The 26,093-nt window shown below is 37.3% G+C and overlaps 1 protein-coding gene across 19 annotated transcripts in view; it reads left to right on the top strand.

Moving 5' to 3' along the window:
* ptprt (protein tyrosine phosphatase receptor type T) overlaps window positions 1-26,093 on the top strand; it is a 274,244-nt gene that overhangs the window by 47,964 nt on the left and 200,187 nt on the right. The window lies entirely within an intron of this gene.

Raw genomic sequence — 26,093 nt, 5'->3', positions numbered from 1 at the left:
TAGCTGTTCGGTTTTGGTTATGGTGTATAACTCTTTAACAAAGACTTTTTTGAAAATTTATTGGTAAAAATATTTTTAGAACCAATGCCACAGGAAAAAGTGGGCAGGCACTGTTACACTCTATATAGATTGATGCACTATATTGCAATTCTCCTGAACTGGCAGAAGACTCTAGCCTGGTTAAAACCAGACCATTCTCAGTTGTAACTGAGTTATGGTCTGGCAAAGCGTCATAGACAAATCATTTCCAGAGGGGCGTCACCAACGGACGTCGCGGATAGACCTAAACCCAATCAGAGTGATGAAGGAGATGACGTATGCAGAGCGGCGGAGAAACATCTCCGAGTGTTGTTCTTTGCTCGGTTTTTAACAAAAAGGAAACGTTCAAATCGCGTAAAACAGACGCGATAGCTGATTCGAACGAGTGATGTTCGACGGCGGCATCCATCTTTGTAATGTAGGCTACAAAATCTGCTTCAAAATCCCAGCGCTGTCTTCATCGTGTAAAGCCCGCCCCAACGTTTCTGATTGGTGCCTCGATTTCGACGGATTGGAAATGGGCTTGAATGAGCTCTTTGCTAGACTAACTTTCAGAGCAAATCTAAATTTGCCGGAAGTTGTCTGGGTTTTCCCAGGCTAAGAAGACTCGGCACCTAACCCCAAATCACTCCCCGGCTGCCGCAGCAAAAGTGGCTGCCCACTGCTCCGGGTGTGTGTTCAATACTCACTGCTCTGTGTGTGCACTTGGATGGGTGAAATATACCATACACCATACTTGGCTACACGTCACATCACTTTCACTTTCTATGACCATACGCACACTGGCGGCACCACTCGGCATCTGTCCAACTGAGACTCCAGCTGTTCAAAACCACATACAGTTTACATTAAAATTAAAATACAACATTTAAATACAACGCTTTGGTTGTACGTGCAGGTGAACTCATCGCAATTATAAGAGAAGTCACCGAGAATTTTGTATTTATTTCAAATTTGGTATCTGCAAACAGTGATTGACTGTCTTAAAGCTGAAAGCAATACAATGATTCCGAATCAGATTTAATAACAAATATATTTAAATCTATGCTGTGACTTTGATAATCTGGTTTATTTCTGATATTTTTGTTTTGGCGAGTAGAAGTTCTGAATGGCAGCTAACTTAAAAATGTAGCAGCCAAATTGGCTGGTGAGTGAAAAAGCTCATTTCAAACCCTGTGGAGAAGGCACTTTGGCCTCCAGTCTGTCTCGAAGTCGATCTCTTTCTCTCCCAGTCCATCTCTCTCTGAAGCTCGGCAGTAGTTCACAGTGAGACAAATGGCAATCAAGTTCGCTGTCACTCTCACTCAGCCATCTCCTGCAGCGCTCAACAACCTCTGTCTCACAGCACCCTTAAAGACAATAGAGTCAGCTACACAACTGCGTCTCTCCCAGTCAGCTTATTTAACCCCATTTGCTCCCTACACACTACATCTGACACCAAAGCACTCCGGCTTACAGACGCTTGGAAAGATGCTTATAAAAGACATCCTTCTAAATGACAAGTTTGGGGGGTAGTGTGCTCCTTTCAAAGAGCTAGAAGCTTAGGATTACTCTAGTGAAACCACCTTTGCCAGAATGGGTACAGTGCTTTATAATGTGGTTCCTGTTTAGGAAGTGTCAGTACAGTGGTATTGAGTCGCCACTTGATGTCCAAAGTAAAATCTGGGTCCTGAAGGAAAACCAGTTGAGACGCACTGTTCTGAGGAAACGAGGTCGTCAACAGCATCAAACAAAATCTATCCGAAAACATCAAAGTCTAGTAATTTTTCTCTATTGGGGGCACTAGCATCAGGCCCCATCTGATAAAAATACACAAGCACTCATTAATAAATAAACGGCTGAAGAAGCACCATCTGCGCGTGTTGATGCCATCAGGATCTGATTGTCTAATCAGGGGAGGAAATTGGGCCGCGGCATGATCCTTCCGTCATTAAGCCCCGTGGAGACGCACCGATATCAGTCTCTCCTCTCTGATTGTAGGTAGCACTTAATACAGTGTTCAGTGAATTACACCCAGGATGCAAAAGACCTGATGAAAAGGAGCAATTTGAAGAGTGTATCCACAGGAAAATTGTATTGCTCAGAGGTTGCTCTTTTATAGCTCAGGAGACCTAATCAAAGACTTTAAATATAAAAAGACGACGCACTCATGTTACTATGAATGGGGAAAAGTTCAACGCGCAATATGGCGGAATAAATCCCGCCTTCCGAATAAAAGAGCCAATCACTGACTGGTAAAGTCATTGCGTTAAAGGGAATTTTTTGGAAGAGTACTTCTTTGCGTAATAAGTGCTACTTAGATTACAGCCAGTGTAGAATATCCTAAATTCCATGATGATGGAATTAAAGGGATAGTTCACTTTGAAATTAATTTTTGGTATGTTTTAGCTTACCTCAAGGGCATCCAAGATAGGTGTCTTTGTTTCCGCAGTAGGGGTGGAACGGTACATGTATTCGTACCGAACTGAAACGGTACGGGCGTCACGGTTCGGTGCACGAATTTACACGGAGAATACACGGTATAAAAATAAATAAAACTCGCGTGGAAATTAATTAATGTAAAGCGGAACTACTGTTAGATACGCGGGTTCTTTAGGGACACATAATCTGTACCATCGGTTTAGCTCTGAACGCGCGTTCACTTCAAACGTTGGCTTATACGCGCGTCCTATTCGCTTTGGACTAGCGTCGAACTAGACGCGATAGACGCGAATTTAACGCTCTATTCGCGTTTGGTGTGACCACATAATGAACAGGCTGCGATGTCAAGATTGCAATGCTGGAGTGTGTGTGTTTGTGTGTGTGTGTGAGAGAGAGGCGCGGCCGCGATCGAACAGTGGAAACATAATAAACATACTCCGTCATTTTGTTCATACAGATCATTAAACTTGCAAAGTGTTTACTTATATTTATGTACACTCGCAATAAAACACAACATTGTGCTTTTGTCACACTGTAAACTCTTGTCAAACTGTAACCTACAACTGTCACCCAACCAAAATCTCTCTCTCTCTCTCTCTCTCTCTCTCTCTCTCTCTCTCTCTCTCTCTCTCTCTCTCTCTCTCTCTCTCTCTCTCTCTCTCTCTCTCTCTCTCTCTCTCTCTCTCTCTCTCTCTCTCTCTCTCTCTCTCTCTCTCTCTCTCTCTCTCTCTCTCTCTCTCTCTCTCACACACACACACTCACACACACACACACACACACACACACACTGTTTTAAAAGCAAAACATATTTATCCAACTCCATTTCAAAACAGTCTGTGGGTCCCATCTTTTGGACATTCATCGCATTGGTTTTCATTTCTCGTCCTCGGAGCACTAATCTTAAACATTCTACATTGATTAAAAAAGAAAATCGAATGCGTTATTAATGGTAGTATTATTTTATACAGAAATCAATTATTTATAATTCAGATGAGAATAATGTTACATTGTTAATTAATAATGTTAATTAAAATTAAGGAAAACAAATATATTGATCTGAAATATAGCAAATTAATTTTAAATTAATTCAGGTACAATTACCAAACATATCGCAAGGTCTTTTTGTCTTTTTATTAATTTAATTAATAAACTAATTATATAAAACTATTGTCAGTGCACTACAAATAAACTGGTTCTATGCCTTTATTAATAAAACTTATTTAAAAAATACAATGCCTTCTGCATTTTTGTTTTGCTTTTCCCTCCATTGTACCGAAATCGTACCGAACCGTGATGTCTGAACCGAGGTATGAACCGAACCGTGACTTCTGTGTACCGTTCCACCCCTATTCCGCAGTAGTTTCAATTTTGATATTTTTAGGTCAAACCGTTGTTGTCTGTCAGTCATATAATGCAGGTCTATGGTCACCACCTCAAAGAGCATGCACAGAGAAGTCCAAATTAAACTTGATTTAATGACTCGTAAATGTAAGTACACATTGATGGCCTAAGACACGAAACGAGCGGTGTGTGTGAGAAAACGAACAGTATTTATATCGTTTTTACCTCTTGTAACGCACAGACCGAAGCGCCCGCGCCCTCAGATCACTTGGATGTGGCTGTGGTTACAAGAGGTAAAAACGCTATAAATACTGTTCGTTTTCTCACACAAACCGCTCGTTTCGTGTCTTAGGCCATCAATGTGTACTTAAATTTATGAGTCATTAAATCATGTTTAATTTGGACTTCTCTGTGCATGCTCTTTGAGGTGGTGACCATAGACCTGCATTATATGACTGACAGACAAGAACGGTTTGACCTAAAAATATCAAAATGGAAACTACTGCGGAAACAAAGACACCTACATCTTGGATGCCCTTGAGGAAAGCTAAAACATATCAAAAATTAATTTCAAAGTGAACTATCCCTTTAAATATATCTAGAATAAATACCGAGTTCTTGCATGAAACTCTAGATGGGGCAGGCTGATAGGTCCTTAACTCATTTGGTAGCGATACCCTCCACCTTCCCCAGCTCCACCTGTTTAGATCTGCAATAGGGTTATTACATGCATGTTACATGTGCAGCAGCAGCAGCATGTCTGTGAATGTATTGGCAGTAGCAAGTCTCGGTACTTGCTCTACAGCAGCAGCGAAGCAGATTTGTTCCGCCAAGACCAAATACATTAATATTGCCATATCCATTACCATGCGAATCTCTATTACTATGCCAATATCTCAGAGAGCTAAAAGATAGAATCGCAATATGATCTTGAAAGAATTTGAAGAGCAATGTTTTAGGTCATATTGAGATTTTAAATGTCAACTTCAGTATCTTGGCAAAAGTGTGTGAGAGAATATTAGGATATTTCTATTAGAATAAATCTTTTGGATTTAAATGCAAATCTCCTTTTCCTCTCCATTTAGTCTCATTGCTGCCTAGGAGAATCAATTGCTATAATATCGTTTGTGTTTTGTTTTCTCTACGGGCAGAGCAAGAATAGGTAGAGAGATAGAGCGGAAAGGCGACTCAGGGATGAAGGCGCCTTAATGTGTTCTTACAGGAAGTGTAATGAAGCCTGTCAGTCGCCACTGTTTCATTTTATTCCTCCGTGGACCGCGGGTCACTATCATCAATACAATCCATTCTTCTCATTACTGCCGCCCTCTGAGAGCTTCAGAGACAAGGTCCTCCAGGGAAAATACATCTGTGAATGAGATGTTGTGGCCAGGTGCACACACTCTTATTGCTCTCAGAGAGGAGACCAATCATCCCTCCGATGTCACACTCTAAAATGTTAAGCGAGGGAATGTGCACCAGTACTTTTAGTTGGAGTTAATTCATGTAGTCAAACTCAATAGTGGCTTTGATGCCAAAAACATCTCTATTTAGGCAGCAATGTGCACATATGAATTGAAAATTTTTTCGATTAACACATACAATAGTATTCATATGTTTTTTAGGCATCTGCTTTTGTGTTCCAAGGTAGAAAGGGGGAAAAAAAAAACATGGTTTGGAGCAACATGAGAGTGAGCAAATAATGACAAAATTTTCCTTTTTGGGTGAACTATATCTCTTTAAATGTAAGATTAATCTGTGTATTTTTAGTCTGTAAGATTTGGGGTCACCCTGTTGTTCTTTGAAGGAAAAACTAAGTATCTTTTTGAACGGTTTAGACTGCATTTAAAGCTTTGCTATGTGTTTGATTTATAAAACTTTTTGAAATCTTTTATGGACCTTTAATGAACTCACAGAGGCCATTTATTTTCAGATGTATTTACTCTGTCTTTGACGGACAGATGAAAGACCATGGCCTAATTTTTAATGTTCTTTCACTTTTTCTCTCTTTGTTTATGTCATGTCTTTATGATATTTGTCCTACTATCCTCTGATTGGCCAGAGCTGTAAACAAATCAGAGCCAATCAAAAGAGCAGTAATTTAATCATGACAAATGATTTCTGTGCAGCCGTCCTCTTGGGTGTCCAAAGTCCCTCTGCATACTGTGCACTTTTTGCTGGTAATTGAGTTCTGAATTATAGGTTGTCTGGGCAGTATTGCATTAATGTGCGTGTTACAGATGGTTGACGAGGGTAAATGGCGTTTTTAGCCTTTCACTTTTACTTTTTCATATTTTTTTGGTTCTTCGTGATGATTTGAGGGCTCTCATGGGCAGCAGTGCTTGATTGTGAGTCTGATTTCTGTCCTCTAAGATTAGAAAGTGGGGCGGAAAAGGTTGCAATTGAAAAGAAATTGACAGGGAAGGAGTTCTAGGAAAGCACTTGCGTACACCCACTTACACATGCACTTAATCATATAGACACACATAAAAAACAGTGTTGAGTGAATCTTTGAGTTGCTCATAATTTAAAGTAGTTAAACTAGTCATGTTACACTACAAGCTAATGAATTTTTTTTTTTTTTCAGAGCAGTGTTTTTCTGGCACAAAAACATATTGAATCTTAATTAAGATCACGAAATGCTACTAATTTAACTAATAAAACACATCTATATAATTGAGTAAAAACATAGTGATCAAACAGCAGAATTGAACAAAATATTATGATATATATATATTATATATCAATAAAAAAAGGAAGATGGGCACACACATCAGCAACAGACTGGTGCATTTAAATTAACTATCAAGGTGAACAGATTCACTAAAATGAATCTTCCCAAAGGTTCATTTAAAAGAGTTAATGTTTAGATGACATTTAGTGCTTCAGTTTGCTTGGCTATAAACGTGCATGCATAATGCATACATTTTACAGTGAAATATTCCTATGTTTTTTATTTAACAACAATAATAACAAGTGTTGTCATTATTATTATTATTATTATACTGTAGTCGTGTTGATATATAATAACAACATTTTTGGACAAATTGTGCAGCCCTACAAACAGGTACAGCAAACCTGAAGCTTTTTTGAATTGATGCAATCACAAATATTACATGTTTTTTCCCTCCATATTCTGCAACTCTCAAGTTTTAACTGGATATAAGGCTTCATTGTCTAAGAGGTTTGTGACAATCTGCCATTTTAAAGTGGTAATAACGTCTTATCTGGTAATTTGGAAATACTGAGTTGGTGGTTTTGAACATTAAACAACAGTGACTATGTTCAAATGTTACACAGAGAGAGATCTGGAGAATGAGGGAAGCTGGGTATCCAGCAGCACATTGCCATGAATGAGATTGACAGGTCAAAAGAGACAATAGACAGAAATAGAGAGCGATAGGCAGAAAAAGACAGATAGAAGGAGATGATTGAGAGTGAGGTAGTGGATTTAGCAGCATATCCCAACACACATCAGTCTTGTTTACTGATTTCCAGGCTCCAATAAAGCAAAGCTATAGCCTCTGTGAGTCTCCTGTTGCGAGCTGCCGGAATCACGCTCTCACACTGGGGACCCGACTGCTAAGAGCCCTCCGCTCCTCCCTTCTCTCACTGTCTCGATCTTCCCGTTTGCTTTTTCTTCCCTCTGCTTTCTCGCTCTCCCCCTCCCATGTCTCCCAAATTCATCACACCTTCCGCTGACACGCTGCTTTCATTAAAGCCCGGCTCGGGCCCTCTGCTGACTTACATGTCTCTGCTCATGGTTTACATGCCTCGGTGAACATAGTCCCAGTGATGCATTCACACTTTCAGACTCACACACACTCTCACTCACTTGGTGGTTTGGGTCAAGAATCATAGCTTGTGATTAACAGGACAAAAACATGCATCTGTTCTCGCCAGGAAAACAGAATGTTTTTTGGTCCATGTCTGCTTTGTTTGGTTGCTTGTTCATGCCTCCCTTCTCATCGAAGAGCGAATTAGGATTTAAAGAGGTTTAATTATGCAATTTTATTATTTAATTTGCCTCCCTGAAGTGTACTTATAACGTTAGTATAGTTCTTTTAAATTTTGAATGTTTACATCCTGACGATTGGGTGGGCCAAGTTTATGATCACTGTTGGCATGTAAATGTGGGTGGGCATATGGTAATTTTTTGGGTTTCTGATGTCCATTCTAATGAGTTTTTGCTGTTCAGTTTAGTTTGTTTGCATTTTGTTTAAGCGAACTCTTATCTCAAAAGGGTAAGGCAAACCTGATTCCTCATGATGTTTTTGCGTTAATGATCTAAAAATGGACTATTTTTTCATTTAATTTTGATTTCACAAATTTACCTGTTCTCCCTTCAGTTTTTTAAGCTTGGGAGCCTAAATTCACTTTGCATTAGATTCTCTGTGTGTCTGAAAGTGTGTGTGTGTATGTCTCTGGGCTGTTGAATTTGACAGACATACATGCTTGAAGGCCCTGTGATCGCCTGTCAGAAACACAGTGTCTCTCCGCTCGTACAGCAGCTCGTAAAGTGAAATGCTTCATCTTTCCATCCTCCCTTTATCCCTCAATATTTTTTCAATATATCCCCCATTTTTCATTGTCCCCATATCGCTCACATTCTCATCTCCTCTGTGTAGTAATCCTTTTATCTCTGTACTTGGATAATACAATTTTCTGATCATTTGTCGGGATGACGGAGTTTCTGTTATCCATCACTCGTAACGAAGGCCAGAAATTTGCTGTCTGGTGACGACCTTGAGCGGTGCGTGGTTGTGTGGTCACCTTTCCTTTGTACGCATAGAGAAAACAGGGATGGGTAACCATAAGTCAATGCCATTGTTTGACCAGCAGAGCATTTAAAAGCCATTGCTGTCAGAAGCAATGTGGCCCCAGAGAGAAATGCAGAGAGTTGGTACTTCTTTTCATGCTGAGTATATATAGTAAGCTTTATGCAGCACTACCTCAGAAAGAACAAATGAGTGGTCTTGATCGTGCTTTAAGAATAGCATGCGCTGCAGTAATCATACTGTAATGCATTACATAGATCATTCAGTTCTTAAGGTTGATGCTGAATGGGAGTTCTGAAGACATGTAATGTCTATGTCTACACAGATCAGTATATTTAAAGAGGGATGTTCCAGCTTTCTCACACAGAAAACATGAAATTAAATTAGTGGGTTTTATAATAATTAAATATCATATCTAATACATTTTATGTCATATTTAATATATTAATGTCCTAAAATATAGAACATGTATTTTGCACTATAGAATTGTCCATTTATGTTCATTTTGGAGCAAAAATCTGTCTTGAAATAGTTGTTAATAATCCTTATAGTGCTCATAAATGACTGGAAAAGTCATGGTCAATTCAAAGTCAAAAAGTCAATTCATTGATCAAAAGATGTAGCAACCTGGAAGTTTATTTCAGAGGTGTAAACATTATGCATAAGTTTTCCAGACCAGGAAAAGCCACCAAAAGAAATATAAATATATTTAAAAAAAATCTATTTTTTTTCTTCTTCTAAGGCTCACCTATTTAAGTGAGCATTCATTTGAAAGAGCAGACAGGCCTTTAAATCTGTTCCCCTGTTGTACCAACCTTAGTTGAGTCTTGCAGTTTTAAATGGTTTGCATGTGCATTTGTTAACCAAGATATTAAAATTGCCATACACATCATTAATGTTTATCAAGACGATGCAAACTAGATTTAGTCACAGAGATGGGTAATTGTTGTTCATTATATGTTGTGTTAGTGATGATTTTTTTTTTTTTTTAAATAAACAAAGGAAAATATTCTGCATTGTAATTAAGCAAATAAAGAGGCTAGCTAATTTAGAGTATTGCACATATGGGTGATGAATCACACAACGGCTGTTGACAGTTTCCGTTTTTCTGTGCAAAATACTGTGTAATACTTTTTAAGTAGCACATGACGTTACTGAATTACTATAAAAGTAACTAATTGTGTTAAACTATTCATTTTGTTGAGTTCTATTAATTCTTTTTGTGTTACTTTTGCCAAAATTCTCTCTCTTGCTTTCAGAAATATAGCACTATGATTGGCTTCCAGGTGTTTTTACTTTTTATTTTGAAATGGGGTTCTTTTTCCAGTAGATAAATTTGACAAATAGAAAAGTAGCATGTTTTTAGGAGTGCGCTAGCATATAAATGACCTCAGATCTAATAGATATGGAGAAGGTTTGAAAAGACATCAGGGTGAGTAAAATATGAAAGCGTTTTCAGTTCCTTTAAAATCTCTCTTTTGAACATCTGTTTGGATTTTTCGCCTCTTGTTCGTAAGCATGCTATTACAATTTAGCAAATTGTCCTCAACAAATCAGTTAACTCTCTTCACATTACATCTGTTTGAAATGATTTTATGAGACAATGCACCTTATGTTCCACCAAATTTCATTCATGGGAGCCATTTCTTCACTGGAATAGTTTAATCTGAAATAATGTGACCAGAAAGATTACATTGGGCTGGCAGAGAGAAGGGCATAATTAATTTGATGGTGACTTAATAAATCCAGGGTGACATATGAGGCACTGCAAGGCATGCTTAATGAGAGCGGGAATAAAAATGAGAGGGAATGAGAGAGAGCAGAAATGTTCTACTGTCTCTTTCCACAGATTGTGAAGCAGACAGCAGAGCTCTGGGCGATGAGAGGGCCACTTTACAGCTGAAATTAAATACCGCAAGAGAGCTTCAACTCGGAACAGTTGAACCCAGTAGATCTATACTGATCCTGGATTTAAAGTGATGTAACCTCAGTCTCTCGCCAAGAAAGTTTGGGTCCAGTTTGTGACAAAGGCTAAATTCAGGAAGTGTTAGTTAGTGACTTTTATTTATCTGGTGGTTTTCAGACCCAACAGGACACTAATTGCAGGTATGTGTACCTTGCTCAGATTGGGATTTAGTCCACAGTTCTTACTACACATTAGATCACCAATTGGATCTTGCTGTTCAGATATCATGTGTAATAGTGAATATCACAAAATGTCTCAAGATCATGTCTGGGTCATATATTACCTCGAAAATCAAAAGAAAGGAATAAGACTTTTTTTTTTTAAATCATTTAAATTACATTGACATTATTGGCATGGCATTAGTAATCTTATTTCTCGCCTTGTACCTTGCGATTTAGGCCACAAAAAGTAGATTTGCATTTGCATGATTCATGTGTACCTGTTGAAAAGAATCTAAATGTCTGGGTCATATGTCCCACCTCATTAATCAAAAGAAAGAAATAAGATTTTGCTTTGCAATATTATTTTCATGGCAATATTAAGCATATTTCCCACCCAAGTTCTCATTACTGAAATGCAAAAAAAAAAAAAAAAAAAAGTATTAAAGTGCCACTATGCTGCTTTTTCAAATATTACCTTCCATGCAGTGTTTAATATAGCTGTTTGTGAATGTAAAATGTCTGCAAAGTTTTAATGATCAAAGTGCACGACAAATAAAGTTATTGACTCCTAAAAGAATGAATAGATTCTGAATTGCTGTAAGAGTCGTCAGCAATTTCAGTCTCACTAATGCTATAGCCCATGGTCTTCATTGGCTGCCCACAAATGACATACTTTTCCCCGCCCTCAAACACTGTAGTTGTAGCTGAGACTGGAAGAGTTTGGTTCATGTTGTCGACACGTCGAGAAGACGATGTTTTCAGCGCTGCGAATCCATGCTGCCTCCACTTCAAAAAGATGAGGACTTGTACTGGAATGGATACGGAAAAAACCCAAAGCCATTGTTACTGTTCGTACCACTGTGTATCAAGTGCTGAGGAAGCCTCTGGAGCTGAAATTCAGGTGGTAATGGACATTTAGTTTTCAACACGCACTGTAAGCGGTAGAACAATCACAACAGACTGAGCCATCTGACCAATCAGAGCAGAGAAGGCTCTTGGAGAGGAGGGAGAGACTGAATCTTTGAAAGAACCATTTTCAGACACTTTGAGATATGAGCAGGGATGTAGTGGAGGCTAAACGCACGTAAACGCCGTTTACGCACCTCCCAATATTCGGAAATAGCGTTTACCCACCTCCAAAGTGCGTTTATCCACCTCTAAATAGCTATAAATTAAGCTTATGTCGTTTTAGTTTCATATAGTTAATTATTAGTTTCATAGGTTGTTAAACCTAAGACGAACTCTTTCATAATTATTGCGCTGCTTTACTGTCAGTGTTGTTGACTATTACTGAGGCAAGGTTTGCGCTGTTGACGCTCGCGCAGCCTCTCGAGGAGAAATCTACACAAATGAGCGCACACACACACTCAGTTAACAACATACTGCCTATAAAAAATCTAAATGTGGAGTTTTTATATTTTTAACATATGTTAAGCAACCTCAATTATTTTTCCTGAACACCATCACGATTGAAAATGTGACATTGATTTCCTACAACAGTTCAATAAACAGTTAAAATTAAGTCACTTACATTTTAGATGCAATATTGGCTGTTTTTGTTCTGTTTCAGCAGCGAAAATAGTTCCAAACAAAAATCACAGCAGAACCACGGCGCATCTCACAGGAACACTCAACCTGTTTTCATTACTGAATGATTCAGCATTTTGAACGAATCGATTGAGTCAAAGATTCAATGACCCATTCATAAACATCTGTCTCAATCTTGAATGAATCAGCCGTTTGAACAAATCGTTTGAATGAATGAATCAATGACTCACTCATTAAGACGGTCGCCTGCCGCCACCTACTGGCAGTTTAGTGTTATGTTTAAAAGTAGATCATTCTTTCCAACGTTTCTTATTTGTAAATTTAAATCAATTTCATAACATTATTTTATGCAATTGTAATTTTTCAGTGTAAATGGTTACATTTGATCAGCCCTATAGTGTCTTATTCGAAATAATTGAATTTATTGATCAAATTTAGGAATTTAAAATGAAAGATGAAGCATACATTTAATAATATTGGGGGAGGGGATGCCCTTTAAAGGTGCAAATATTACAATATGCCGATTTAAATATCAAAGCTAATTGAACACTGATGAGAATATTGTTTCAGAATAAATTAACACACACACAAAAAAAAAAAAAAAATCCGGACTAGAAACTTTTTTACTCGGACAAGTGAATGACAGATTTACTTGTCCGAAGGACAAGCGTATGAAAAGGCTTAATGTGAGCCCTGCCTATAGCAATGTCATCAGGATACACATACACCGGTAGGCAGTGGCCCACCTTACCGGGTGACCACGTCGTGGTCCACCAGAATTTATAGTTTACCCACCTCTTTTTTTTACCACTACACCTCTGGATATGAGGTGATGTGCAATGTATGTTATGCAAAAATTTGACCTGTAAAAAACAAAACAAAACTTTTAAAATAGCATAATTGAGTGTACCTTTTTTTATAGTTCCTTTATGTTGATTTTAAAATAGGTATTTACTGTAATACAGTAACCATATCATTGTATTAGACTAATGAAAGTCCATTGTAATGAATTTAAAAAAATCCCTCAAAAGTAAACGAAATTACAGCAATGTGAAATTTGGAGGGAAATGTGCATAAATCTTAAAAAAAAAAAAAAAATGCCACAAAGCAAAAAAATGTAACGCACCTAGAACAGATTTTTTTAAAATAATTTCATACAAAGTAAAACAAATCTATACTGTATTTCAATTTCTTTTGATTTTGGGTTTAAATGTGATTGTTAGATATACATCATCAGTACATCTGTGAAAGAAGGCATCATCTGCTAATCATATTTTGAGTACCGACATCTACAAATTCTAAAAATATACCAGTTGTCCGTTCTAAGTAATATAATTCATCAGCATGAAAGTAGGCTGTTTACATCTAAATTGGTGATTAAAATGGAATTTATCTGCGGTCATCTATTCAGGGATTCGAGCAACCTCCTCTCATCAGATATACTTCATGTTTGCTGTTCCTGTTTTGCACCTGATTGTTATGTCTAGCTAACGGCCTCATGTAACATGATGCTTAATGACTATTCATTATAGAATGGCCACTAGGCTTTTAAGTATTATGTGTATATTGGATGTGTGAGTGTAGCTTGTAGTACAGAAAGCTGGGAGGGCCAAACTAAACAGTCAAACTCTGCAGATGCTTTTTCAGAAAAAGGGACACCCTCTTGCCAATAGTATTACAACTTCATTATAGGAGTTCAAAGCACAGGAATTGTGTTTCCAGCAAAAAGGAGCATTACTTTGCCCTTAGACTCTGTTCTTGATCTCTGTTCAAGCCCAAAAGTAGCATCCTATATCACAACACACAAAACAAACCTCATTCTATACGGCTTTCTTAGTTGCTACAAGTCATTTATCGTAAGTCTTTGTCCTTCTTTACTGTTTTGTTAGCCTGGTTATCTTCTTCTGTGTGTGTTCATGCACATGTGTGTGTTTAGACTGTAACCATTGCTTATCAGCTGATATAATATGGTGGTTCCAGCTGAATGCTCTCTTTGTCCTCCTTGCAATCAGACCCCGGCGTGGCCTTTGTTGACGGAGCATTTCTCTCCAACCCTCGGGGAACAATGAAGGCTCATCTAAAAGCTTGATTCAAGAGTGGCCGTCCAAAACCACCAGGCTGGGCGTATGTGCGATATTGAATAGGCCCTCTGAAAGCACTGACCTTTTCTTTTGCCAAACCAACAACAGATTTCACTTTTGCTGCTACCTTGGGGACAATTATGCATCTGCTTTCCTTCCCCACTTATTCCTTACCTCTCTCTCTCTCTCTCTCTCTCTCTCTCTCTCTCTCTCTCTCTCTCTCTCTCTCTCTCTCTCTCTCTCTCTCTCTCTCTCTCTCTCTCTCTCTCTCTCTCTCTCTCTCTCTCTCTCTCTCTCTCCTTTCCACATTTGTTGCATTGTGTTAGCGGAAGGTCAACCGTCTCAGTGTGCTTCGAATCATTCTCGTTTCACAGAGAAAGCCTGAGTTTTGGAGGCTTGCAGCCTTTGGGAAAAGACTGAGATGTCATCTTTGATATTTTGCAGAAAATGACTCGTTCCTTATGTCTCAGTTAAAGCTTCCTCAGATCTTAAATGAGCACTTCTCCTTTGTATTGCAGGTTTAGCAAACATTTCACCATCTAATGCTCATATATTTGCCCCATTGCAGTTTTAGCCTCTCTTGGTGTACTTGGTACATTTGTACACTATTTAAAATATAATAACTTGTTCCACTTTCCTTTTTTACTAACGTCACCAAAACCTCTTACTTTTTTTGCAACCCCTCCCCTCATTTCATGATTCAATCATTTCCTAATTAATTTCTATTTAGTTTTTTTTTTAAATATCCTATTGAATTTGGAAATAATCTTGTTATGGAAGTAAAATGCAAACATATGCACATGAATTTGGAGGTTCAACCTCACTTCAAGTATTGTATGTGGTGTTTCTTATGATTTGGTTGTATTAAAAACTTCAGCTTTAATGTAAATATATTATATTAGCGTTACTGTTACTTTAATTCATCTGCCTGTTAAATCACGGATTATATATCTGTAACAGATATGCTAGGCTCCAACATTACTCCCTCAGTCCTATCCTAATCACCCGAGTACTGATGACCCGCACCTGCAGCTCATTCCCACATCTATCACCCTCAGTATAAAAGCACACACTTGAGTTGCACTTATTGTCTAGTCTCGACTTGGACCTCAGATATCTGTCCATGCTCTTGGACTGTATATGCACCTACCTCCTGTGATTACCTTGTTCCTGTATTACCTGCCCTTGTGATCCAACTCCAGCGTCTCTTCTGCGTTTTCTCCATTCCCTGTAAGACATTTCAGTTAATTCCTCAAGTTCATTGGCCACAAAAAGGTGTGTGTGGTTGTACTCACCAGTTGAAGTCTCCAGCTCGTCTGTCTCCTGTTGTTCCATTGACTACCTTCTACTTAAAGTGTTCACCTCAACCATTATCACTTACCTGTTGACATTGTCCTGCAAATAAAGCGCTGTTACTTTCCACCTCTCTCTGAGTCTGTAATATCCTAACCAAATTAGACTTGTTACTGCTAACATGCATGTGTCCTTACACATGTTGATGTGCTTATAGTGTGCCGAGTAAACAGCATTTACACAAACTAATGGTGTTCATATGGTGCTGTGTCATTAACAAATATCAGACCATTTTGTTGTTTGAATTGTGCATCTTTCAAAAACTTGATAACATCTGAGGATAACCAAGGCTTTATTAAATCCTCTGTAACAGGGTTTTGGTAGTCCACAAGAAAAGCTGGGCTAGATACAGCTGTTATTTTCTATTTCCTTTGATTTTATTAAATGGAGGCCCTTGCAGGGTTATTTAAAGGTAATAAGTGCAGTGCATCTACGACAAGAAGCCTTTTCATTGGTCCTCAAGACTTACTACACAGCTGCACGTGGTCTGCCAGTACTTCTGTATCACTTCCATTCTCCTTTCTTCCCTATCACAGATAAAGTGTCATTTGACCTACTTTTTTTTTTTTTTTTTTTTTTTACAAATAAACCGAATTCCTTTCTTTTCTCTCTCTCATTGCTGCCTTGACAGTTATAGTGATTGAGAGAGAGAGAGAGAGAGAGAGAGAGAGAGAGAGAGAGAGAGTGTGAATTACTTCTATCTCCACCATGTCAAATCCAGGGGATGTGGAGTTTTTTTTTTTTTTTGTAGTACCACCACCACACCTTTTTGCTTAAGATTGGCTTTTTTCGTCTTCTCTTCTCAACCCAATCCTTAAATCTTCTAAGTGTTGAAATTGTGTCTGGATAACCTGAATGACAAAAAAGTACAAGAAATGTACTTTTTGTGTGTGTGTATGTGCCCGTGGTCTTTATGGCCTTTATGAGTTGAAGTTGCAGCACTCTGGAAATCGTGTCAACTTGAAACTGCATTCGCAATCCATTTTACTTCCGTCATTTGACGTAGTGAAAGGTCAGTAAAACTGTTGTTCAACTAGAAACAAAGGACTTAAAGCTCCACTGTATCAGCTTTTGAACGGGGAAATCAAAAGTTCACCCTTCAGAATGTCTCAATGCATCCCATATGAAACGGTGACTTTTTTTTCTTGTTGAATATTTTATAAGTTTTAAGTTTTAAATGTATTATAGGAGGAGTTTGTGAATGACATTTCATGTTGATTTAGCCTGATTAAACCTGATTTAATATCTCGACTGTTATTTTCTGTATTTTCAGTTTTCATTTTTATTTTATTTTGTTTAGATATTTAGTTTTCCCCCTATATTTTATTTGTTTGTTTAAAAAATATATATTGTTACATACCTTTAATTTATCTTTTTCAATTTTTGTTTACTTCAACTTATTTTATTTCAGTTAGTTGCCAAGGAAACATTTCTTAGTTTTAATTTTACGTTTTCATCTAATAATCTTATATTTTATTTTCCAGATTCATGTAAATGAATGAAAAGGAGAATAACAACACTGTCTCTTTTATTCGTTTGATTTTTAACAAGCTGTCACGTACCACTGAACACAAGATTACAATTGTGTTCAGAACACTTTGTTCCTAAATTGAATCACAGATTATGTGTAGTGAAATATATGTAAAATGAAAGTGTTCTCATCCTCAAGAGTCAGTAAAGAACAAAATAATTTGTGTTTGCTGAGAATTACATCACTGTTCAAGATCTAATTATGTCTGAAGAACATAAATCTGCAATATTGATATTTATTACGCTTGTGCATTTGTTGAAGGCAGACAGGTGATTTATCTCAATGTGTGAGTGTACCTTGCACCTTCTCTCGCTCTCCGTTCTTCTAAGCTTCCTGACAGAATGTCATTAGAGTTGTGGTTACATGCATTCTTCATGAGAGATGCCTGCTAGAGCCATTAGCTAATTATGGTCATGATTTGATCATTTATGGATTAGTGCACAAGGCCCAGTGTTAACTATATATTGCATGCTGTCTTGCCTGCGTTATAGACTTCAATTTCTAATATGTGTTGTTTTATATATAAATAACTTTGAATCTGTGTGCCGTCTTGCACTTGTTTGATGGAAATCATCTAGACAGGCTAATGCACACTAAATATTACCTTTGGACAGGTGTCCACTGGTTGCCCTTTTGCTCTGTAGACACCTGGATTGACCCCTGAGAGCTCTTTTAATTATATGCTGGTGGAAATTTTGCTTCAAGCCTTGAGATTTGAGATTTAAATGAAAATAGCAGAAGCAGGATGGATGTTTTGAGGACATATCTTAAGAGCAAGCTTTATCCACTGTACACACATAAAACACTTACATTTTCGCCAGACACTCTTATCCAAAGTGACTTACAAACGAGGAACATCGGAAGCAATTTATCATTAGAGCCAAGAGCCACATTGTGAAACATTAATATAATTTTAAATAACTGTTTTCTGTTTGAATATATTTTAAAATGTATTCCTGTGATGGCAAAGCTGAATTACTCCAGTCTTCAGTGTCACATGATCCTTCGGAAATAATTTGAATATGCCAATTTTTTGCTCAAGAAACATTTCTTATTATTATCAATGTTAAAAACAGTTGCACTGCCAAATATTTTTGTAGAAACCATGAAACATGATTTAATTTTTTTCCGGATTCTTTGATTTAATAGACAGATCAAAAGAACAGCATTTATTTAAAATAGAAATCTTGTTACTAATTTAGTAACAAGAATTAGTACCCCCCCCCCCCCCCCCCCCCCCCACACACACACACACCAAGTTAATGCATCTTTGAAAAAAAAAAAAAATCTTGCTTTTGAATGTTGAAAATGAAATGTAGCTTTTCTTTTATATTTTGTAGCAAACAATACATAAAACATGTATTATTTTGCAATTCGTTAAAACAAGTGAATGTGAGCAAGTGAATTTTAAATGCTTGTTAGTTTTCTATTCATTCAACTTACCTTTGTAGTATAAATATTGTTGGTTTTTATGACAAATGACTTGTGATGCTCTTAATTTGAAAGTAATTTTTGGATAAAAGGGTCTGCTAAGTGAATAATTGTAAATGTACTTACTGATAACTTTTTAATAAAGTATTCATGTAGAACTGCAGTGCATCTAACACCATATCAGCCCTGTAAGTTACGACAGTGTGACAAACTATTGTTCTCATTACAAAAGCGATCTACATAGCAAGTGGCTTGATATGCATGCACTCTACTTACAGTACCTTTTTTATGAGTAATAGGAGTAATAATGTAACATGTTAAACTTTAAAATGTAACACTCCTGTCATTGCATTCGACCCCTGCTATTGTTCTTTTCACAAGCTAGAAAATGCAATGCCGTTGAAAGATAGGATAACGCACATTCTGCGGGTGTCATCTTTTCCCTTGGGTTTACGCTTCTCACTCTAGATACCTGTGAAGAGAAATCACTAACATCAAACCAGAGGAAGAAGAAAGAGAGAGACAAAAACAGCATTCTGCCCCAAAACAGGATAAATGTCTCCCAGAATTCCCATTTTCCCTCCTGGCCTCACAACAATTGGCCAGAGTTTGATAAATGACAAGCCTACAGGACCAATGACAGTTTTGTTGCTCAGGGATATTTTTATACCCAGTAGGGTTTTTAATGATAGATAGCCTCTGGTATGAAAGGCCTGCCTCCTTTTTTCCTTTTGTCCTATTTGTTCTGTCAAAATCTAAAATTAGCTAATGTGATGGCAGATAACCAACACTTTGCTTCTACCTCAATCTCTTTCAGTTACATACATGTTTTGATGTCTAAATTTAGTGAAAAGCAAAAGAGGTGCTTTTTTTTTTTAAAGCTCTTTTTTTTCTTTTCTCAAATGAGATCTCTTTACTATATCAGTTATATCAGCTTAGATGAAGTGCTGTTCGATGGAAGGATGCTTCTCAGAGGTTTCATGTTTCTCAAAAATGTCTCAAATTGTACAAAAATGGTTCTAAGATACAAAATTCAGCAATAACAAGGTCAAAAATCTCAATATAAACTCAAACATTTTTCATCAAATTCTTGTTATATTAAAAGAAACATCTGAGAAAATGTTGAAATGTATCCTGAAATGTCCAAGAGCATTCTCTGAGCAATAAAATGTTGTTTTTTGATTAGTTGTCCATACCAAAGTTTCTCAGCTTAAGTTTTTATTGTGTTGGTGTCTGTGACCTCATCATTAGTAGATGATCTCAGGCACAACCAACACAGCAACCAGCAAAAGGTTAGCGCTTTGTTGGTGTGTGTGTGTGTGTGTGTGTGTGTGTGTGTGTGTGTGTGTGTGTGTGTGTGTGTGTGTGTGTGTGTGTGTGTGTGTGTGTGTGTGTGTGTGTGTGTGTGTGTGTGTGTGTGAGAGCAGAGAGGCTACTAAAAAATTGTGTGTTTGCGGGCATGTCTGGATCGATATCACTACACACTATGTTTTTAGCCCTTGTCAGTTGCATGATGCAGCGTGTCCAACGAAGTGTAAGGTTCCAGTTGAACCATTGTATCATGACTGTGTGTGTGTGTGTGTGTCCTAAAGTGCTGTAAACCCCAGGCTCGTGATGCTCTCCATGCCACCACTGAAGCAGAACAGAGCACTGGGCGATGTTCCAGTTGTAGGTCATTATCCCCTACGCCATACACTCTGATTCCTGCCAAGTGCACTTCCCTTTCACTGACTAATACACTCTACTAAGTAATCTTGATGCCACCATCTAGTCGAGAGAATCTTTCTTACCCTTTGTTTGTGGCTCTTATTTATACTTATTTATACTTTATGCCCTAGATGAGTACTAGCTTTGTTGGCTTGTCTATCTCTGTAACAGATCTACTATCTTTGCACCTTTCAGGATATGTTGACATATTGAAGGATTATTCTTGGATGTTTAAAATGAAGTTCATTTAATTTCAAAATAATAATTGATTTTAACTTAATTTGATTTAAGTTTTTGTTTACATAATATATGTGTGTATATATATATATATATATATATATATATATATATTATATATATATGTGTATGTGTGTACAATACATATATACACTGACAAACAGATAATATATACATATAATAATATATAAAACATTTTTGTAAACAGACTTTAATGTTAGGTGCGATTTAATCACGATTAATCGATTTGACAGCTCTAATATTTTACATATATATATATTAAAAAACGCACCCTGAATCAACAAACCGATGTGTGGAAATGAATCAGACAGGGTCATAAAATGCATATGGAAGTGTCCGTCCATTACAAGCCAGATGCAAGTTAACTTGGTAAACTTGGATATTATAATGGTAGCTAATATTTGGGGGGGAATACATGAAAAGGGCATGAAAACACTTCTTGAAAATGTACAGCGATCATGCCTCTGACAGCTGTGCAGCTTCCCTTTGGATAAACTGATTGCTTTTCAAATTAAACGACATGAAGATTGTGTCTAGGTAAAGACTTGGCTATATTGTTATTGTTTGTTGTTCCTTTAGATAACAACACTTTTCCAATGGGCGATGAACATAGGTGACTTGTGACATGCGTCACACATGTATAATGCTAGCTTTGTGTGTTTAGAGATTAATTGTTGTGGTATTTGCTGCTATAGCACATATTGATACTGTAGTGGAGTGAATGAATGTGGAATGAATAGTAAAATGTGGTGTTTCATGCTGTCATGTGGGGTAGTAAAGAGAGAACATAATCGGGAATATCAAAATTACCTTTTTTTACTGATCTTCCTCCTGCTGCTCTAATGTCCTTCAGTACGTTCCCAAGGAAACCCCCATGGAGTTAACCCCTATCGAATTTACTAGTGCAGCTTCTGTTTTCATTTTCACCCAAGGTGGATCCATCCTGATTGTTATCCGTAAACTTCTTGTCTGTCGCTGGGATTTGAGAGCCTCAGCTTGGCTTTCAGCGGCCGTCCCTGTGTGAAAGCATACGGACAACCTCAAATAACCGGCTGACAAAATCGCTCGTGGCTCACTCTCAAGGGCCCAGGACTGCACTTCCCTCTGTGAGGTTGAAGAGTTCAGCTGGAAACATTTTATAGCGGCAGCATAGGCGAGAGTGTCCAATTGCTCTCAAGGGAGCAGTAACAGGGACTACTTAAGCAGCAACGGACTTCTGCCCACCATAACAGTTAACAGAAGCCAAGATATCTCTACCAAACTGGCAAGACAAATCTCTGTAGGTGTCAAGATGGTTAGAGCAATGATAAGTGGTGGATGATGTAAGCAAATATATCTTATATCAATTTTGGTCGATGACAATATTTATTGCACTATACGCTTCTTTTTCACTTGTTTTTAAATGTGCTTGCAAATGTGATGGACTGAAGTATTTTTCTTTTCTTTTTTTATCCATTGAAGTCAGGCTTAACACACATTTAAATAAGTTTTATTTATTTTTTCCTTCATTTTTTTATTTCATTTTTTGAACAGTCAGTGTACATTGCAGTTGAGAAATTGTTTCAATCTTTGCTTCAATTCTAAAGCATTTTTCCCCATAAATTAATTCTATTTATTCTATTGCATAAACCAGAATTTATATGCATTGCATGTGTTTGTGTATATAAATTATATTAGTATGTATGTATATATTTATATATATGTATGTATACAGTTGTGGTCAGAATTAATGGCACCCTCTGGTAAATATGATCAAAATGGCTGTAAATCTGCATTGTTTATCCTTTAAATCTTTCATTTAAAAAATTCGCAAAAATCTAACCTTTCATTGAAGTAAAATAAGTGAAAGTGGGGGCTAGATCGCATTATGAAATAAATGCTTTTCTCCAAAACACGCTGGCCACAATTATTGGCTCCCTGTTATTAAATACTTTATGCAACCTCCTTTTGCCAAGATAACAGCTGAGTTTTCTTCTATAACGCCTGATGAGTTTGGAGAATAACTGACAAGAGATCAGAGACCATTCCTCCATACAGAATCTCTCCAGATCCTTTAGATTCACAAGTTCATGTTGGTGCTTCTTCTCTTCAGTTCACCCCACTCATTGGGTTCAGTTTAGGGGACTGGGACGGTCATGGCAGAAGCTTCATTTTGTGCTCAGTTACCCATTTTTGTGTTGATTTTGATGTTTGTTTTGGACCGTTGTCCTGATGGAAGATCCAACCACGGCCCATTATAAAATTTCTAGCAGAGGCAGTCAGGTTTTGTTTTTTTAATTATTATTATTATTGCCTTTATTGTCATTGCATAACAATGAAATTTAAATTGCACATCCCCTGGTGGTGACACATAATATGACAAGACAACACTAATACATAAGTAAATACATTATATAAAACATAAATAAATAAATAAATAAATAAAATAAAAAAAATCCCAAAAAATATAGTCATTAAAAATGCAGGGCAGTCCAAATGGTCATGAGTTCAGATGTTTTATAGCATTTGGATAAAAAACTATTCAAAAGTCTAGAAGTGCGACCCTGGAAAGATCTGAAACGCCTTCCAGATGGCAACAAAGTTAGGCCTATCTGTTGGTATGTGCTAGAATCCATAATACCATGTATCTGAACAAGATGTCCAGGACCTCCAGCAAAAAAAATAGGCCCACAACATATAAGATCCAGCAGTATATTTAACTGTAGGCATGGGGTACTTTTTTATCCCTGTTTGCACCAAACACATCTGGTGGGTTTGCTGCCAAAAAGCCCTTTTTTTTGTTTCATCTGACCATAGAATCCAGTCCCTTTTGAAGTTCCATTCGTGTCTGACAACTGAATGCGCTGGAGTTTATTCTTGGAGGAGCGAGGAGGATTTTTCTTGAAACCCTCCCAAACAACATGTGGTGATGTAGGGGTTGTTTGATATATTTTAGGCTTTCTGACCCCAAAAATCAACTAATCTCAGCAATTCTCCATCTGTGATCCTTGGAGAGACTTTGGCCACTCAAACTTTCCTCCTTCTCACTGTGGATTAAGATAATATAGACACACGTCCTCTTCCTGGCAGATTCATAACATCTTTAGTTGATTGGAACTTCTTAATTATTGCCCTGATGGTCAAAATGGGGATTTTCAATTCTTTTTTCACTTTCTATTTTGTGATGCTCAACAATCTTTTGATGCACATCATAACTATATTCTTTGGTTTTACTTATCGTGATGGACGATTAAGGGAATTTGGCCTTTGTGTTTCCTCATATTTAAACTCCTGTGAAACAAGAAGTCATAGCTAGACAATTTCATGTTCCTAGTGTGCTAAAAAGGGTAAATATTAATGGGAATATACTTCAGAGATATTTTACTCGTAAAAAATTCTAGGGGTGCCAATAATTGTGGCCAACGTGTTTTGGAGAAATATTGATCATATTTACCAGGGGTGCCATTCATTCTGACCACAACTGTATGTATGCGTGTGTACAAAAGATATCATTTCATGATGAGAATAAATATAAACAAGAATATTACTCCTTACGTCTGTCATCTTTCGTTTGTGTCAGTCGAGTCAAATGTATGATATTTGCGATGATAAAATGGAGAGTATGTGTGTTATCCTGCTTGTGAACTCTGAACCTCTGTTTATTTCATTTAAGACTTCTCATGCAACTTCAACGAACTGTACTCTAACCAGCTTTTGGTTGTGTTTGTCCCAGGTATGTGTTTTTATCCGGGTCACGGCACCAATGTAACTCCTCAGGTTCTACTCGCCCCGATCTGTGCTGGCCTTTGCTATGCTCTCCTTTTGTACCATACCTGGAACTCAAGGACACCTGGTCTATGCACGGGAAAGACCGTCTCAGCAAAAGATAGAAGTAATACTGGATATATGGCAGTGTGACAAGGTGCAATAAGCATCAAGTTTGCCTCGTTGCACGCTGCCAGTAGGGTGCCGCTATTGTGCCCCTCTTCTCAGCCACCTGTTCCTGTCAGGAATCTGGACGTGGGCCGGCAATAAGAAGGCCAGGGCTACTGTAGATTTGGAGCAAGCAGGTCCTCTGTCTCAACACAACTCGTAATTTGACACAAATCTTTTGACCTAGAGCTAAATTTACTTGTTACTTGAGTATAAATGGAGCTTGAGTTGAAATAGGATTTCTCTGCTTCTGAAAATACTGACACAAATGCACCAATTTAGACAGTTCCTTTTTTGTTTTAAAAGGTTCCACATTCATACACCTATCTGCAGTCTGTCAACTGAGATTCATTATTCCGGACCATTTCGCAGGAAATATGAAACTTTTCCAGACATGGAGACGTGTCTCTGTTTAGAATGTATTTTTAGACATTATTGGACATTTTTGCATCTCCCTTTTATCTTTCTACCTTCTCTTCTTTCTTCTTCCTCTCCCTTGTTAGTCTAGCTATGATCTCACCAGGCAATTTGACCACCTTTGGATCTTTTCAGTCCATTCCTTTTAGATGCTAATAATAAATAGCCAGACGACGATCAATTTGAGACAACCTGAGTTTAATTCAACTACTTGGTCACTGAGGGAGACTTTATTAGGGACTGATAAAAGGCCATCCTTTGTTGCAAAATGAACAGACAAAAGTAGTAGAATAAGAAGCTGAAGAATCCTTTTTCTTTTAAAATCTATTCTGAAATGCAGATTTCAGAATTTCAAATAACCGTATAGTAATTCAAATGCCAAGATGCCCAGTTTCAAATGCCAAAGTAAACATAACAAATTGGACCAGCATTCTTGAAATCTGCATGCACAGCAGCCACAAAACTATCTGGAAAGACTATGAATAATGAACAAATATCATTGCAAGTGACACTTTGTTTTATAAAGAAAGGCCTAATTTAGAGCAGTTAAAAATACGTTTTACAAAAAGTTAAAATTAAGTTAAAAAAGTACTTAGACCTTTGTAGTTTCTCAAACACCAGTGAAACATGTTCAGAGTTTATGTGATGGACTTGTGATTTCATATATTTATTAAACATCACTGCTTATCACCAGTTATTAAATCTAAATGGCATTTAAAAAAGTTCTGAGAAAATCATGCAGAATTTTATTTTTGTAGATGCCACTTGGTTTACTTGGTTCTAATGCAATGACATACATGTGGCTTAAATGTGGACAGTTCACATCAAAATGAAAATTCTGTCATCATTAAAATCACCCTCATGTTGTTCCAAACCTGTTTGACTATCTTTCTTCTTTAAAGTCCAAAAGAAGATATTTTGAAAAATGCTCATACAATTAAAGTCAGTGGGGTCCAATGTTTGGACACCAACATTATTCAAAATATCTTTTGTGTTCTGCAAAAGAATGTAAGTCATACTGGTTTGAAACGACATGAGGGTGATTAAATGATGACAGAATTTTCATTTTTCAGGTAAACTATTCCTTTAAGTGTCCAAATACTTCTTGGGTCCACTGTATGTCTTCAAAACAAATCCTTAGTGGAATATTAA

Source organism: Rhinichthys klamathensis, unplaced genomic scaffold (genome assembly GCF_029890125.1).
Source record: "Rhinichthys klamathensis goyatoka isolate OS25496 unplaced genomic scaffold, OSU_Roscu_1.1 h1tg000303l_1, whole genome shotgun sequence".
NCBI lineage: Eukaryota > Metazoa > Chordata > Actinopteri > Cypriniformes > Leuciscidae > Rhinichthys > Rhinichthys klamathensis.
This window is presented reverse-complemented; position numbering and strand designations above follow the sequence as displayed.